This window comes from Papio anubis, chromosome 13, assembly GCF_008728515.1.
Source record: "Papio anubis isolate 15944 chromosome 13, Panubis1.0, whole genome shotgun sequence".
NCBI lineage: Eukaryota > Metazoa > Chordata > Mammalia > Primates > Cercopithecidae > Papio > Papio anubis.
The window spans coordinates 71,418,687-71,432,929 of record NC_044988.1 but is presented as its reverse complement, the minus strand read 5'-3'; the positions used below and the strand labels follow the sequence as shown (position 1 = coordinate 71,432,929).

Here is a 14,243-nt window from a genome sequence, read left to right as displayed (position 1 = left end):
ATACAATTTAATTCTGCATGTAATAAAAATGCTATTTGTGTTAACTGCTGTTAACATTTAAAAATATCTACATAATTTTAATCATTGTCTAGCTAAGATTTCATGGGGCATCAGGATTTCCAGATTTACAATTTTTGATTCTTAACTATTGTCTCACTCCTATGCAACCTTGTCTAAGTTTTCCCAGATGGGTTCTCTATGGTTAATTAACACTGAATATATCATTACATCAGACAAGCCTATAGAGGAATGTGGCATTTACTCGGATAACTTAGGCTGGGACCCTTTAACAGCTGGAGGTATTTTTAGCCATCTCTGATTTTCTACTAACTTACATCACCAAATCATTGACATAACAAACGAACATTAAAATTTTGGCTTATGACAACTTTGTCAGTAACTTTTAAGTACTAGTAAATCAGATGAAATCAAAGAAAATTCATTTTGATTAGGGTATCTGCTATCAAATGTAACACTGAAATTTTTCAAGGAGGGGAGTTGTTTTGTGACAGAAAAATCAAGGTAATAATTACTATTTTCACTAAGACAGCCATATATGTCATGCTCATACAAAATATATTCTAATTTTGAATCTTATTTGAAAACAAATTATTGAAACACTATCCACCATGACAAAAGAATACCATACTCATCCTATTATCTCGCTAGTAGACACCAATAACATATCATTTTTAATCAAAGGATACTGACTTTCACTTTCAACTTCAAAATGTAGGGTTTGGAAATTGTCACTCTCATCCTTAAGTAAAAAAATGTAGATCTATAGATTCAATCCAAGTAAATCAAAATCATAGGAAACAATTTTGTAAATATTAACAAACTAATTCAAAAGTTTATATGGAAAGATAAAAGAATAAGAATAGCCAACAAAACCTAAAGGAGAACAAAGTTGCAGGACTTACACAGCTTCATTTGAAAACTTAGTATAAAGCTACAATTAATAAGTATGGTATTGATGAAATAATAGACATATAGAAAACTGGAATAAAATATGGATCACAGAAGTGGAGCTACACAAATATTGTCAATTGATTTTTAGCAAAACTACCAAGGTGATACAGTTGAGAAGGAATAAACTTTTAAATAATTGATGCTGGGGCAATTGGACATCCACATGCAAAAAGCAGAGAGAAAAATGCCAAATTTCTGTTTCATCAAAAACACTCAAGATAATCAAAAAATAAGTCAGACTAGGGGAAAATATTTTCAAAGCATATATTTGATAAATAATATAGCCAACATACACAAGTCATAAAACCCAACAAGAGAAACAGAGAACCCCCACCAAAAAATGAGCAAAAAATCTGAGCAGACATTTTACCAAGAAAATATGCAAATGGAAAATAAATCTGTAAACACACTCTACTTCATTATCCATTAAGGAAATGAAAATTTAAAAAATGAGATACCAGTGCTGACCCAGTCTAATGCTTACAAATCTAGAAACGGACAATACAAATTATTGGTGGAGATGCAAAGCAATAAGAAATCTCAATTATTAACGGTCAAAATGCCAAAGGAGATAACCACTTTAGAATACAGTATGGTAGCCTCTTATAAAGCTAAATAAAGCCTTGCTATGTGGTGCAGACATAGCATTCCTTAGTATTTCCCATCAATTTGAGAATTTATGTTCATACTAACATATGCACACAAAGATTTACACTTCTATTCAAAATCACAAAACATGGGAAGCAACCAAATGTCTTTCAATAAATGAATGGATAAGCAAGCAGAAGAACATCCATAAACTAGAACACTATCTTTCAGTGATAAAACACTATGAACTATCAAGCCATGCGAAAAGATAGATGAATCTTAACTATATTTTGCTAAGAGAGAGAAGTCAAACAATGATACATATAGCATCATTCTATTTATATACAATTTTGTAAAGGCAAAGTTACAGAGATAGCAAATCCATCAATGCTTACCAGAGATTTGGGAGGGTGGTAGGAGAGTTGCCTGAATATCCAGAGGGGATTATTTTTAATGGTAGTTAGACTATACTGTTTGATTTTGCAATGCAAAATAGCATGCTATTGTGCATTTGTCAAAACCCGTAGAACTTCTCCACATAAAGAGTGAACCTTAGCGTATAGAAATTGAAGAATTTGGGATTTCCAGGAATCCCAGCATGGAATGGGAACTGTAAGAAAATAGTCTATCTGCATTACAAATTATGAAACAACCTCACTGAAGAGGATAGTGGGGGGTGGGGAAATACAGTGACTTTAAGTATCTTTGGAAAAGAATGGGGACTATATGACTAAAGGCAAAAGGGACTGCACATAATAAACCTTCACTTCTAACTGATAACATTGCTTCCCACAAAAGTAAAGGTTAACAGTCCTAAAACCACAATACATGTATATACTAGTATCAGATAGTTAAATAGATGGTAGACAGCAGAAGCCAGGTTTCAAACTATTGGAGTGGGAGGTTACAGATAAGCAAGAGAAGAATATTAGAATGATCCATATGCTAATGGTTTAGAGTTGGAGGCATCAACATGACCTCATGTTCAGTTTAATATAGACACAGATGGATGTGTTATAAATATGTTCAGATATTCACATATATATGCATTTGTATACACAGAGTTATTTCCTTGCTCAGTCAGCTGAGAGGGCTTAGGCAATGACACTCTGGTAGTAAAGAGTGCTTCTAACACTCAGATCTTATTTTCTAATACCATTCTCTAATCAAAGAAACCAGGGATTCTGGGAGGAATGACTGATTCTAGAACTGGGGCAGGAAATGTACAACATGGTCCTGGAGCATTTTGTAGTGCCTGAAGATAAAGAAATGCTTTAAACAAAAAACAAAAATCGTAATTATGGGGGTATCTGAATGCAATATGGGAGCAAAATGAAAGAACTACCAGTGGTCAAATCTGTAACATTATGCAACACATAAACATAGTATTGGCTCCTAGTCCGAAGTATAAATATATGTCCATCAGTCTATGTTAATATAAACAAATGATTTAATAAATAAACAACTGGAAAGAGTAGACAAATATTTCACACAGAAAAAGTGCCAAATGGCTTATTAGGATGTTTTTGCCCTCAAAGAAGTGGAGTCTGACTTTCCACTCCTTATGTGTATGTTGCACATAGTGAAATATTTCCAAGGAGTATGGAAAGAGGGGGAAAAGCAGTTTCTGTTACAGTGGAAAAATACGACAAACACTATCACAGCCAAGTGATTATTGTTAACATCGATAGTGATAATTCATGTTAACAGTGTGCACCCTACTAGATATGATGTATCCAGAATGCCACTTTACCTCTGTGGTCTTCCTCACAAAAAAGGATAACTTCAGCCTAATCATGAGACAAAAATCTGACACATTCCAATTACAGGGCACTGTAAAAATGCCAGAGTAGTACTCTTCAAAAATGTCAAGGTCACCAGAAATAAGAGAAATCTGAGAAACTATCACAGTAAACAGGAGCCTGCGTAAACATGAATATTGAATGTGTTATCATGAAAGAGAAAGTGGACATAGTTAAAAGGTGAGAAAATCTGAAAACAGTATGAACTTTAAGTTCATAAGAATGTATCACTACTGTTTCACTTATTGTGACAAATGGACCATAATAAGGCAAGATTTAACAAGTCAAAGAGTAATGGATATAGAGAAACTCTGTACTACCTTCGCCACTAATCTCTATATCTAAATCTATTCTAAACATTTTAAAAATTCATTACAAACCTTTTGAAAAATATACCCAAGAATGACTGATGGTGAAGAAAGAGATTTGAGTAAAAAAAAAAAAAAAAAAAAGTTTAAATATTTACATGTGAATATATAGACAGAATTATATTTTAGACAAAAAGAAATGTGGAACATATATTATTATTTAATCCAGTATACCTTTTTATATAGGTGTATAAATAAACTCAGTCCATGAGAGCAAAACCGGTTTGATCAACGTGGTACTTTTCTATTATTTCTGGAATCTACACAGAAACAGAATCTTGAGGATGAGATTGTCACTCTTCAATTTTTCTGAACCTTACTAGTATAAGTATTGCTAAAAATTGCTTTTGTTTCTTCTGATTTGGACATGACATTTTTATTTTGTAAAATGCTCTTACCAAAATAAATTGATAACAATTAAACCTAAAGCAACAACAACAATAAATTAGATTTTATAAAACGAATACCTTCTCTGTTATTCCTTTATTATCATCTATTTCTACATGTGACAAAACATCACTCTACAACTGCATATTTGCATAAAGTGGCTTCTTTGAGTAAATAATTCTTTCCTATATATTTGGGACTGTTAAAGTTTTTGGAATACCATTTACTCGCTGTTATTTGAATGATTTAGTATTCATAAATAAAAGTAGCACTGTATAAAAATTTTAAAACCAATAGCAATCTTATAGCTTTATGAGGCTTTCAAAATATTCTGGAGTGACAGAATTGTATTACATTTCTCAAAATCATATTTACAGTCCAGGAATACCTTTAATCTAGTAGAAGGTAAAGGCAAAGGGAGAGCATATTATCCTTCCCCCTTTCCTCAGCTACAGCCTAAAATCTTTGTAACTACTGCTTTATTTTTGTGAAAGATTTAACAGTGCAGATATCTTTCCTAAATACATAGTTGGGATTGCAATAGGGGAAATATAACAACTGTTTGATAAACAATTTATTAAAATGATACTTGCACATGTATGAGTATAGAACAGTATTTTTTTTTAAACCACAGCATGACTACATGCTTCTAAGTCTAAGATAAACAGATCACACTGAGAGCTGAAAGAATTCTCCCAGAGACCAAGAGCAGTTTCTCTGCTTTGTTTTTTTTTTTTTTTTTTTTTTCTTCCTAACATTTGCATGTATCATCAAAATACTTCCATTAGAGCAGGTTGCTCCTGTTCCAAAGAGAGTTCCGCTACTGGGCAGAGTTGTGCATGAAGTTATTTGAAAAATGCTTGGACTTCTTATTGTCATAGTTGCTTCTTATACACAGTAACCATCACCTCACATGTTGGACAGTCATCTAAGTTGTAGTCAGGAACAAATGTATTCCTCCTACTCACAGTATGAGACACCCGAGATTAAGCAAAGAAAATAATCACATGGAGATGCAGGTTATTTGAGTTTTCATGTCATTTCTATGGTGATAAGTGGAGTGGTAAGGAAATATAATTTCTCTTTGATGTAACACAATGCATATAAATCCATCTAATATTAATCCATAATTATATCCTATATACTGTAGATAATTGTCACTGTTAAATCAACAGGAAAGAATTTATTTTAGAAAAGTTTTAAGTTATGTAATGTTATTAAAAGCTGGGCCAAAAAGAGCAGAGTAGACATATATGGTCCACCTGATTGTGAAAATAGCTTTTTTATGTAAATGAATTCTGGGTGATGCCATGGGCTGTAATGCTATTTCACCTGTATTCATGTGCTTAACCTGTCACTGTTCCTGCAATTTCTAGATGAAGAAAGCCATTGCATATTCCGAGCAGGTCTGCTCACTGATATGATATTAACAAACAGTGGCACCACATCAAGTTTGGAGGTGGACCAGCCACAAGGAAGTTATTTATGTAACTTATTCTGGGCTGCAAACCAAGATGCCATGGCTCTTTAACAGCCAGGGCCAAGAATTAGCAGAGCAAGGAATGTCTTATACCTGACAAATCAATACAGTGAAGTGTTTCACTTCATTCCACTGGAGTAATTAAAACATTTGTATCCAAGGGGATCCATAGGACATGATGCGTAACAAATGTTAGCAACCACCTATAACTATTTCTAAACAGCACTATAGCCAAGCATTTCCAAATTACAGCCAAAAAGGACAAAAAGAGCATAAAGCAGCATTTTCATTAATTCATGCAGAGGAGTACTGTAGTGGCAGCATATGTTTTGGTGGTGTATCTCCTAATTGAAGTGAAGTAATTCATAACATGATTATAGGAGCAAGCTACCTAAGGTTTATCATATGCTCATAGAGATTTGTTTTAGATGTTATGGATTATGAGGCCCACAGTATTGCCTAATGGGTTAAATTTCTTTTGTTGACGTTTAACTATGTTATAATTGTTAAAATATAATGTATATAATTTTAAAATAAAATAATAAAGATATCTTAATTAAAAATCATTTTGCTCCATCCTCAAATACCTCCCTTTAATGTCAAAAACTACATTTAACGTTTTATGTTTTCCAGTTGTTACTTTAATCTCTTTGTATCATACATGCATACAGCTCCTTAGCAAATTACTGATTGTACAGCGGTTTTATTGGTTTCCTACTGAGATAACTGAGAATTTTGCTTAATTATACTCTCCCTTTCTTCCTTAGCCTGCTTTTCTCTCATAAACCATATATGCCCAGATATAAGAGAAGATTGCTCCCTAAAATCTTTCTTCTGAAATGAGTCATCTTATGTATGGGTTTTAAAAATGTTTCCTTCTTAGTAAGAGAGAACACAAAATTGGAAAAACACTCCATGCTCATGTTTAAAAAGAATCAATATTGTGAACATGGCCATACTGCCCAAAGTAATTTATAGATTCAATGCTATTCCAATCAAGCTACCATTGACTTTCTTCACAGAATTAGAAGAAAATTACTTTAAATTTCATATGGAACTAAAAAAGAGCCCATATAGCCAAGATAATCCTAAGCCAAAAGAACAAAGCTGGAGGCATCACGCTACCTGACTTCAAACTATATTACAAGGCTACAGTAACCAAAACAGCATGGTACTGGTACCAAAACAGATATATAGACCAATAGAACAAACAGAGACCTCAGAAATGACACCAGCCATCTACAGCCATCTGATCTTTGACAAACCTGACAAAAACAAGCAATGGGAAAATGATTCCCTATTTAATAAATAGTGTTGCAAAAACAGGCTAGCCAAACACAGAAAACTGAAACTGGACCCCTTCCTTATGCTTTATACAAAAATTAACTCAAGATGGATTAAAGAATTAAATGTTAGACCTAAAACCATAAAAACCCTAGAGGAAAACCTAGCCAATACCATTCAGGACACAGGCATGGGCAAATACTTCATGACTAAAACACCAAAAGCAACTGCAACAAAAGCCAAAATTGACAAATGGGATCTAACTAAACTATAGAGCTTCTGCACAGCAAAATAAACTATCACCAGAGTGAACCTACAGAATGGAAGAAAATTTTTGCAATCTATGCATCTGACAAAGGACTAATATCCAGAATCTATACGGAATTTAAACAAATTCACAAGAAAAAAAAAAAAAAAACATCAAAAAGTGGGCGAAGGGTATGAACAGACACTTCTCAAAAGAAGATATTTATGTGGCCAACAAACATATGAAAAGCAGCTAATTATCACTGGACATTAGAGAAATGCAAATCAAAACCACAATGAGATACCATCTCACGCCGGTTAGAATAGCAATCATTAAAGTCAGGAAACAACAGATACTGGAGAGGATGTAGAGATACAGGAATGCTTTTATACTGTTGGTGGGAGTGTAAATTATTTCCACCATTGTAGAAGACAGTGTGGAGACTCCTCAAGGATCTAGAACCAGAAATACCATTTGACCCAGCAATCCCATTACTGGGTATATACCCAAAGGATTATAAATCATTCTGCTCCTAAGACACAAGCACTCGTATGTTTATTGTGGCACTATTCACAATAGCAAAGACTTGCATCCAGCCCGAATGCCCATCAATGATAGATTGAATAAAGAAAATGTGGCACATATACACCAAGGCATACTATGCAGCCATAAAAAAGGATGAGTTCTTGTCCTTTGCAGGGATAAGGATGAAGCTGGAAACCATTCTCAGCAAACTAACACAGGAACAGAAGACCAAACACCACATGTTCTCACTCATAAATGGGAGTTGAACAATGAGCATATATGGGCAAAGGGAGGGGAATATCACACACCGGGGATTGTTTGGGGGTAGGAGGCAACACGAAGGATAGCATTAGGAGAAATACCTAATGTAGATGATGGGTTGATGGGTGCAGCAAACCACCATGGTACATGCATATCTGTGTAACAAACCTGTACATTATGCCCATGTATCCCAGAACTTAAAGTATTAAAAAAAAAAAAATGCTTCCGTCTCATAGGCCATTTCCCCATTAACTTGTTCTAAACAAAATAAAATATTTTGAGGAAGGCACAATATGACCTCAGTTGTCTGAGATGCTCAAGAAAATCTGGTGCTATGAGTAAAAACAGAAGGCAAAGAGATACAATAAATATTTAGTCACTAACACTTTATATGATATCACAGTCAGCTGTTAGCTGTCTTCACAGATGTGTCTTTAAAACTCATTTTTAAAGGTAATAAAAAAATTTTGTTATGAAGAAAATACTTTTTTACAACAACAAATCTGTTAAAAGACAATATAGTATTTATACTGGTACTAGAATTCGGTATCAGTATTGGTTAATGCTACTTGGAACTTGGCTTAACTTTTCCAGTGAGATCATACTTGAATTTAAAAGTTGCTACATTTCAAATAATGTAAATGGAATTGAGGATGATGGGTTTTAAAATTCCATGCTAGATTATTTGAAAAGTGGTTCTAATGGTCACAACGAATGATATAGAAGATGCATGAAAGGAGTTTGAATAAAATTGTTCACAAAATTGGAGGAAAGAAAGTTAAATCTGTATGTGTGTATTTTTACACATATGATTTTAACTATGCAACTAAGTTACAAAACTAAACATTACAAAAAGTAGAATTTGACATATTCACCTAAATCTTTAAATTTATTCATAGAAATTAGGCCAAAAAATGTTTAAAGACTTTCTCATTCACAACAATGGAGGATTACCTTATATTTTATTGTTCTGTCTTTCTCTTGCTCTATCTATCTACCTACCTACCTATTGTTACCCTATTTATTGGCTGCCTGTGTATTTATATATTAACAATATATTTAATTTATATTATATTAATAATTAGCTTTAATTATCAAATATTTGGTACCTCTTCCTGGAGAAGGATTAAACCCCCAATCTTGTTCAAATCACATATGTGAGAACAGTATGTCATTTCTAAAATAAAACTTAAAATTATTTTCTCCCTTTGACACAGTGTCTCACTCTGTTGCTCAAGCTGGAGTGCAAGGGCATGATCATGACTCACAGCAATCCTGATTTCCCAGGCTCAAGTGATCCTCACATCTCAGCTTCCTGAGTAGCTGGGACCACAGACATGCACCACTATACCCAGCCAAATTTTTTATTTTTTATAGAGACAAAGTCTCACTTTGTTGCCCAGGAGTCTCAAACTCCTGGACTCAAGGGATCTTCCTGCTTAGGCCTCCCAGAGTGCTGGGATTACAGGCATGAGGCACTTCACTTGGCCTGGAATAAATTTTAAGAGTCAGTCTATGTCATGATTTTTTTTTTCCTCTTCCAGAACAACACACAGTTACCCACATAGAGGTTACTTCATAACCCTGGGTTCCAGAGTGAAGGAAACATGAAATTGAACCACAGCTGACCCATGAAAGACAAGTGATAGGAGTCAGTTGAAACTTTTGTTGGTATAAGATGGTTTATCAGCTTTAATATGGTTTTGCCATTTTTTTTCCTGCAGCATAACCAAGTTCATCTTGACTGATGAATGTGCTTATCTTTATTTCATGAGGTAAAGACTCTGAGGCCTTTCCAGAAAGATATAATAGCCCATACTATTCTCCGCCTCTCTTTGCTGTATTTTATTGTCCACTTTATGCCAGCATTATTTCATTTTTAAATTGTCAAGACTGGAAACATTTTCATCCTGGCTAACCATACGTGGTAGACTGAATAATTGCCCCTGCAGATACTGGGTACTAATTCCTAGAACTTACGTTACCTTACCACGGGGAGCGGTTCTTTGCAGATGTGATTGCATTAAGGATCTTGAGAGATGGGGATATTATACTGAATTATCCAGTGGGCCCTAAATGCAATTAGAAGCATCATTATAAAAGATGGGCAGAGGGATGGGACTCACATAGAGGAGAAGACAAGGTGAAGACAGAGCAGAGAGAGATACGAAGTTGGTGCCCTTAAAGATTGAAGTGAAGTGGCCATAAACCAAAGAACGCCAACAACCACGACAAGCTCAGAGGAGTAAGAAATGAACTCTCCCAGAGCCTCCAGAGGGAGTGTGGTCTTGCTGAGACCTTGGTTCCATACCAGTGAAACGATTTCAGACTTTTGGCCTCCAGAAGTGGGAGAGAATAAAATTTCTGTTGTTTTAAGCTACCAAGTTTGTAGTAATTTGCTACAGCAATCACAGGTAACTAACACACCATACTTATGTCCTCTGAGCTTTGGCTATGTGTTGTTTCCACAGATGCAAATTAACCACATAAATAGTGGTTACAAAACACGAAATAAAAACAAACCCTGAACAAACCGAATTTTAAAAACTGCTTTTTTTTTTTTTCAGGTTAGTAATCCAAGTAGTCAGCACTTTTCAAGGAATCCGATTTTTTAAAATGTAATACAATGGTACATGCTATCCAAACGCATCATTATAGACTCCATTGAAGCTCTTTATAATAACTACATGCAAAGTCACTTGCCCCTTTCTAAAGTTTCACAGCATCTTAAATGTCAAATAAGTTTTAACACTTAATATGTAGTATTGCTATCAGAACATTCACTATAGTGTAGTAAAGGAGGTATAGATTTCAGGGTCTGAATAAAATGGGTTATAATCATAGCTTTTCTACTCAGTAACTGAGAGATCTTAGAAATGTTTCTCAGGCCTCAATTTCCTCACCTGTAAAATAAGAATAATGCCTAATTCACAGTGTGATTTAGGTGTTAAATCTGTACAAGGCACATGGCATGGTGCTAAAAATTTACTTAATATTATTTCTACCTCTTTTTAGATCTGTATATCTACTGAGTTGTCAACATTCAAGGACAGGAAAATTTCAGATTGTTTTGTTTCTACCTTCAGGATAGTCAAGTAGCTCACACTTACCAGTATTTGACACGTGTTTAAGAAAATGATAAATGGATGGATGAAGGAATGAATGGCTTACTGGACAAGATGTGCTCTGAAATTTTACTCATCCCTGCACTCTTGAAAATGACAAGAAAAGAAACTTAGATTTCACTAACCAACTCTGAACAGCCATTTCTTGCTTCTGGACATTAGAGTTCCAACCCTGACATTTCCTTTATTTACTTTTAGGAAAATGTCTTTCAAAATAAAGGACACAATTGGAAGAAAGAGGGGGAAAAGTGGGAGACAGAGAGGGACAAAAAGGTAAAGAGGAAGAGAAGGAGGAGGAAAGGAAGAAATAGAGGAGGGGGAGAAGCAGCAGCAAGAGGAGGAGAGGAGAAATCATGAGAGAAACTCATCCCTCCCCTTAGGGTTCCCCTAATTCAGAGACTCTTCTCTCTTTACACACTGTACTTCTGTGGATAGACCACAGTTTCGGATCCTGCAGGTCTGTCATGTTCATGCAAAGCAACTGATCTCCATGGAGACCATTGTCTGAGGAAGATAAAGATAAAGACCTGCTACATGACAACTGCTGACTCTAGTTCTGCTAATTTCATTCCCTTTCACTGAGTTCCAGATACTAAATCTGAATCCTGCTTACTTATCTTGGAAACCTCAGCCCAATAACAAAGGAGATGTCCTATAAATATCTGGGTACCAAACACCTTTTCTGTGTATATCTTGTCTGCCATTAGTCTTTGTCCTTCCTTAGTGAAGGTTTACTTGATAAACTTATGAATCTCTTTGAATATATAGTTTATCATTTTTACAAAGGAATAAACATGCTTATTACATGAGGTTGTTGTGAGAATTCCATGGGGATCTAACCACAGCCCCGCAGCCCAGTACAGAACATTTGACAAATGTTAGAGCTCTTTTAAGTTTAAAACCACTCATTTTCATTAGAATGCTGTATAGTTTAGTCATTTAAAGTAGAGTTTTCTAAAAGTAGAAGTTTCATTTTGAATCCCTGCTCTACATTTTACCATGTAATATGTCACAAGTTACATAACATCTCTGAATTTTCTTATATGTAAAATGATAATAATGATAGCACCTCCATCATAAGATTCTTTGTAAGAATTAACTAAACTAATCTCTGGAAATTTTTGAGATATTCAGGTTGATTGCTGAGCAATTTATCAAAATATATAATCCTGGAAAGATAATAAAAATTTCATGGGGAAGAAAAGGTACTAGTTGAGGAACAAGTATACTGTTTTGAAAAAATGAGTATTTTAGAATGTGTCAAAGAGATACAAGTGGTGATATGAAGGAAGAAGTTTGATATAAAAATATACAGCTCATAAGACATTTAAACTAAAAGATGAAAATGGGTTGGCAGCCATCAGCACATAGATGGTATTATATATACAGCGTGAGACTGAATGAGATTATCTCAGAAAGTAAATCAAATCTTCTTTTAATTAGAGAAATGCTTTCACGATACCTGATGTTTACTGTTTGAGGTTGAGCAGAAGAAAAGTTGTTAGCTGAGAAGACTCCAAAGTGGCAACAAGAGAAATAAAGAGAACAAGAGAATGTTACAGAAATTGCATCATACAGAATTTAGTTGCAGATAAGAGAATAAGAGAATATAGACACAGGAAATTAGATGCTTACAAATTTGGTGGTTGGGCTTGTTCCATAAATTTACTCCCAGAACAAGGTAACTGAGGTTGCCTATCAAGGGAATAGTTTCGCATGTTATAGTCATACATCTGATGAAAAATATTGGTGTCGTCTCAAGTGCTGGCTACAGGATCACACTTCCTTGGCCACAATGTAAAGACAAGAAGTCATCACTAGATTAATTTGCTTTATAATCGCCCATCAAAAAGTGGGCAAAGGATATGAACAGACATTTCTCAAAAGAAGACATTCATACAGTCAACAGACACATGAAAAAATGCTCATCATCACTGGCCATCAGAGAAATGCAAATCAAAACCACAATGAGATACCATCTCACACCAGTTAGAATGGCGATCATTAAAAAGTCGGGAAACAACAGGTGCTGGAGAGGATGTGGAGAAATAGGAACACTTTTACACTGTTGGTGGGATTGTAAACTAGTTCAACCATTATGGAAAACAGTATGGCGATTCCTCAAGGATCTAGAACTAGATGTACCATATGACCCAGCCATCCCATTACTGGGTATATACCCAAAGGATTATAAATCATGCTGCTATAAAGACACATGCACACGTATGTTTATTGCAGCACTATTCACAATAGCAAAGACTTGGAATCAGCCCAAATGTCCATCAGTGACAGATTGGATTAAGAAAATGTGGCACATATACACCATGGAATACTATGCAGCCATAAAAAAGGATGAGTTTGTGTCCTTTGTAGGGACATGGATGCAGCTGGAAACCATCATTCTTAGCAAACTATCACAAGAACAGAAAACCAAACACCGCATGTTCTCACTCATAGGTGGGAACTGAACAATGAGATCACTTGGACTCAGGAAGGGGAACATCACACACTGGGGCCTATCATGGGGAGGGGGGAGGGGGGAAGGATTGCATTGGGAGTTATACCTGATGTAAATGACGAGTTGATGGGTGCAGCACACCAACATGGCACAAGTATACATATGTAACAAACCTGCACGTTATGCACATGTACCCTACAACTTAAAGTATAATAATAATAAATAAATTAAAATAAATAAATAAAAAAAATAAATAAAAAATAAAAAATAAAGTTTATCAATAAAAAAAAATAAAAAATAAAAAATAATCATGCTACACAAAAAGAATGTTTCAATCTCTATACTTTGCCACGGTCATTACTAAAATCCCTGCATATGTTATTTTCAAATAATAAATTATATATAAAATATTGGAACACATATCAAAAGAGTCAATTTACCATATGGACCAAAAGGTATGCAAGGGGAGGGAGGTATTTCAAGAAGAAAGGAGCAGCTATTTGTGTGCAAGGGTACTGGTGAGGCATGTAAAGGACCACAGAACAAAAAGTTAAATTTGGCACCAAGAGATACCCTTGCTGACCTCAACAGTAGTAGCAGAGATGTGAAAACTTGAGGGAGATGCAGTAGGTTGAAGAGTGAAAAAGTAGCAAGGAAATAGAGAAAAGAAAGAGCAACAACTCATTTTTGGAGTATTTTTGTGAAAAGAAGCAGAGAAGTGGAGCAATGGCTGGGTGTGAATGGAG

The 14,243-nt window shown here is 34.8% G+C and overlaps 1 long non-coding RNA gene across 1 annotated transcript in view; it reads right to left on the bottom strand.

Annotated features, from left to right (window-relative positions):
• LOC110741378 overlaps positions 1-12,973 on the bottom strand; it is a 65,223-nt gene extending 52,250 nt beyond the window's left edge. The window contains exon 1 of the long non-coding RNA XR_004177954.1: positions 12,502-12,973. This is a non-coding gene — a long non-coding RNA (uncharacterized LOC110741378). The remainder of the gene's footprint in view (positions 1-12,501) is intronic.
• Between the last annotated feature and the right edge of the window lie 1,270 nt (positions 12,974-14,243).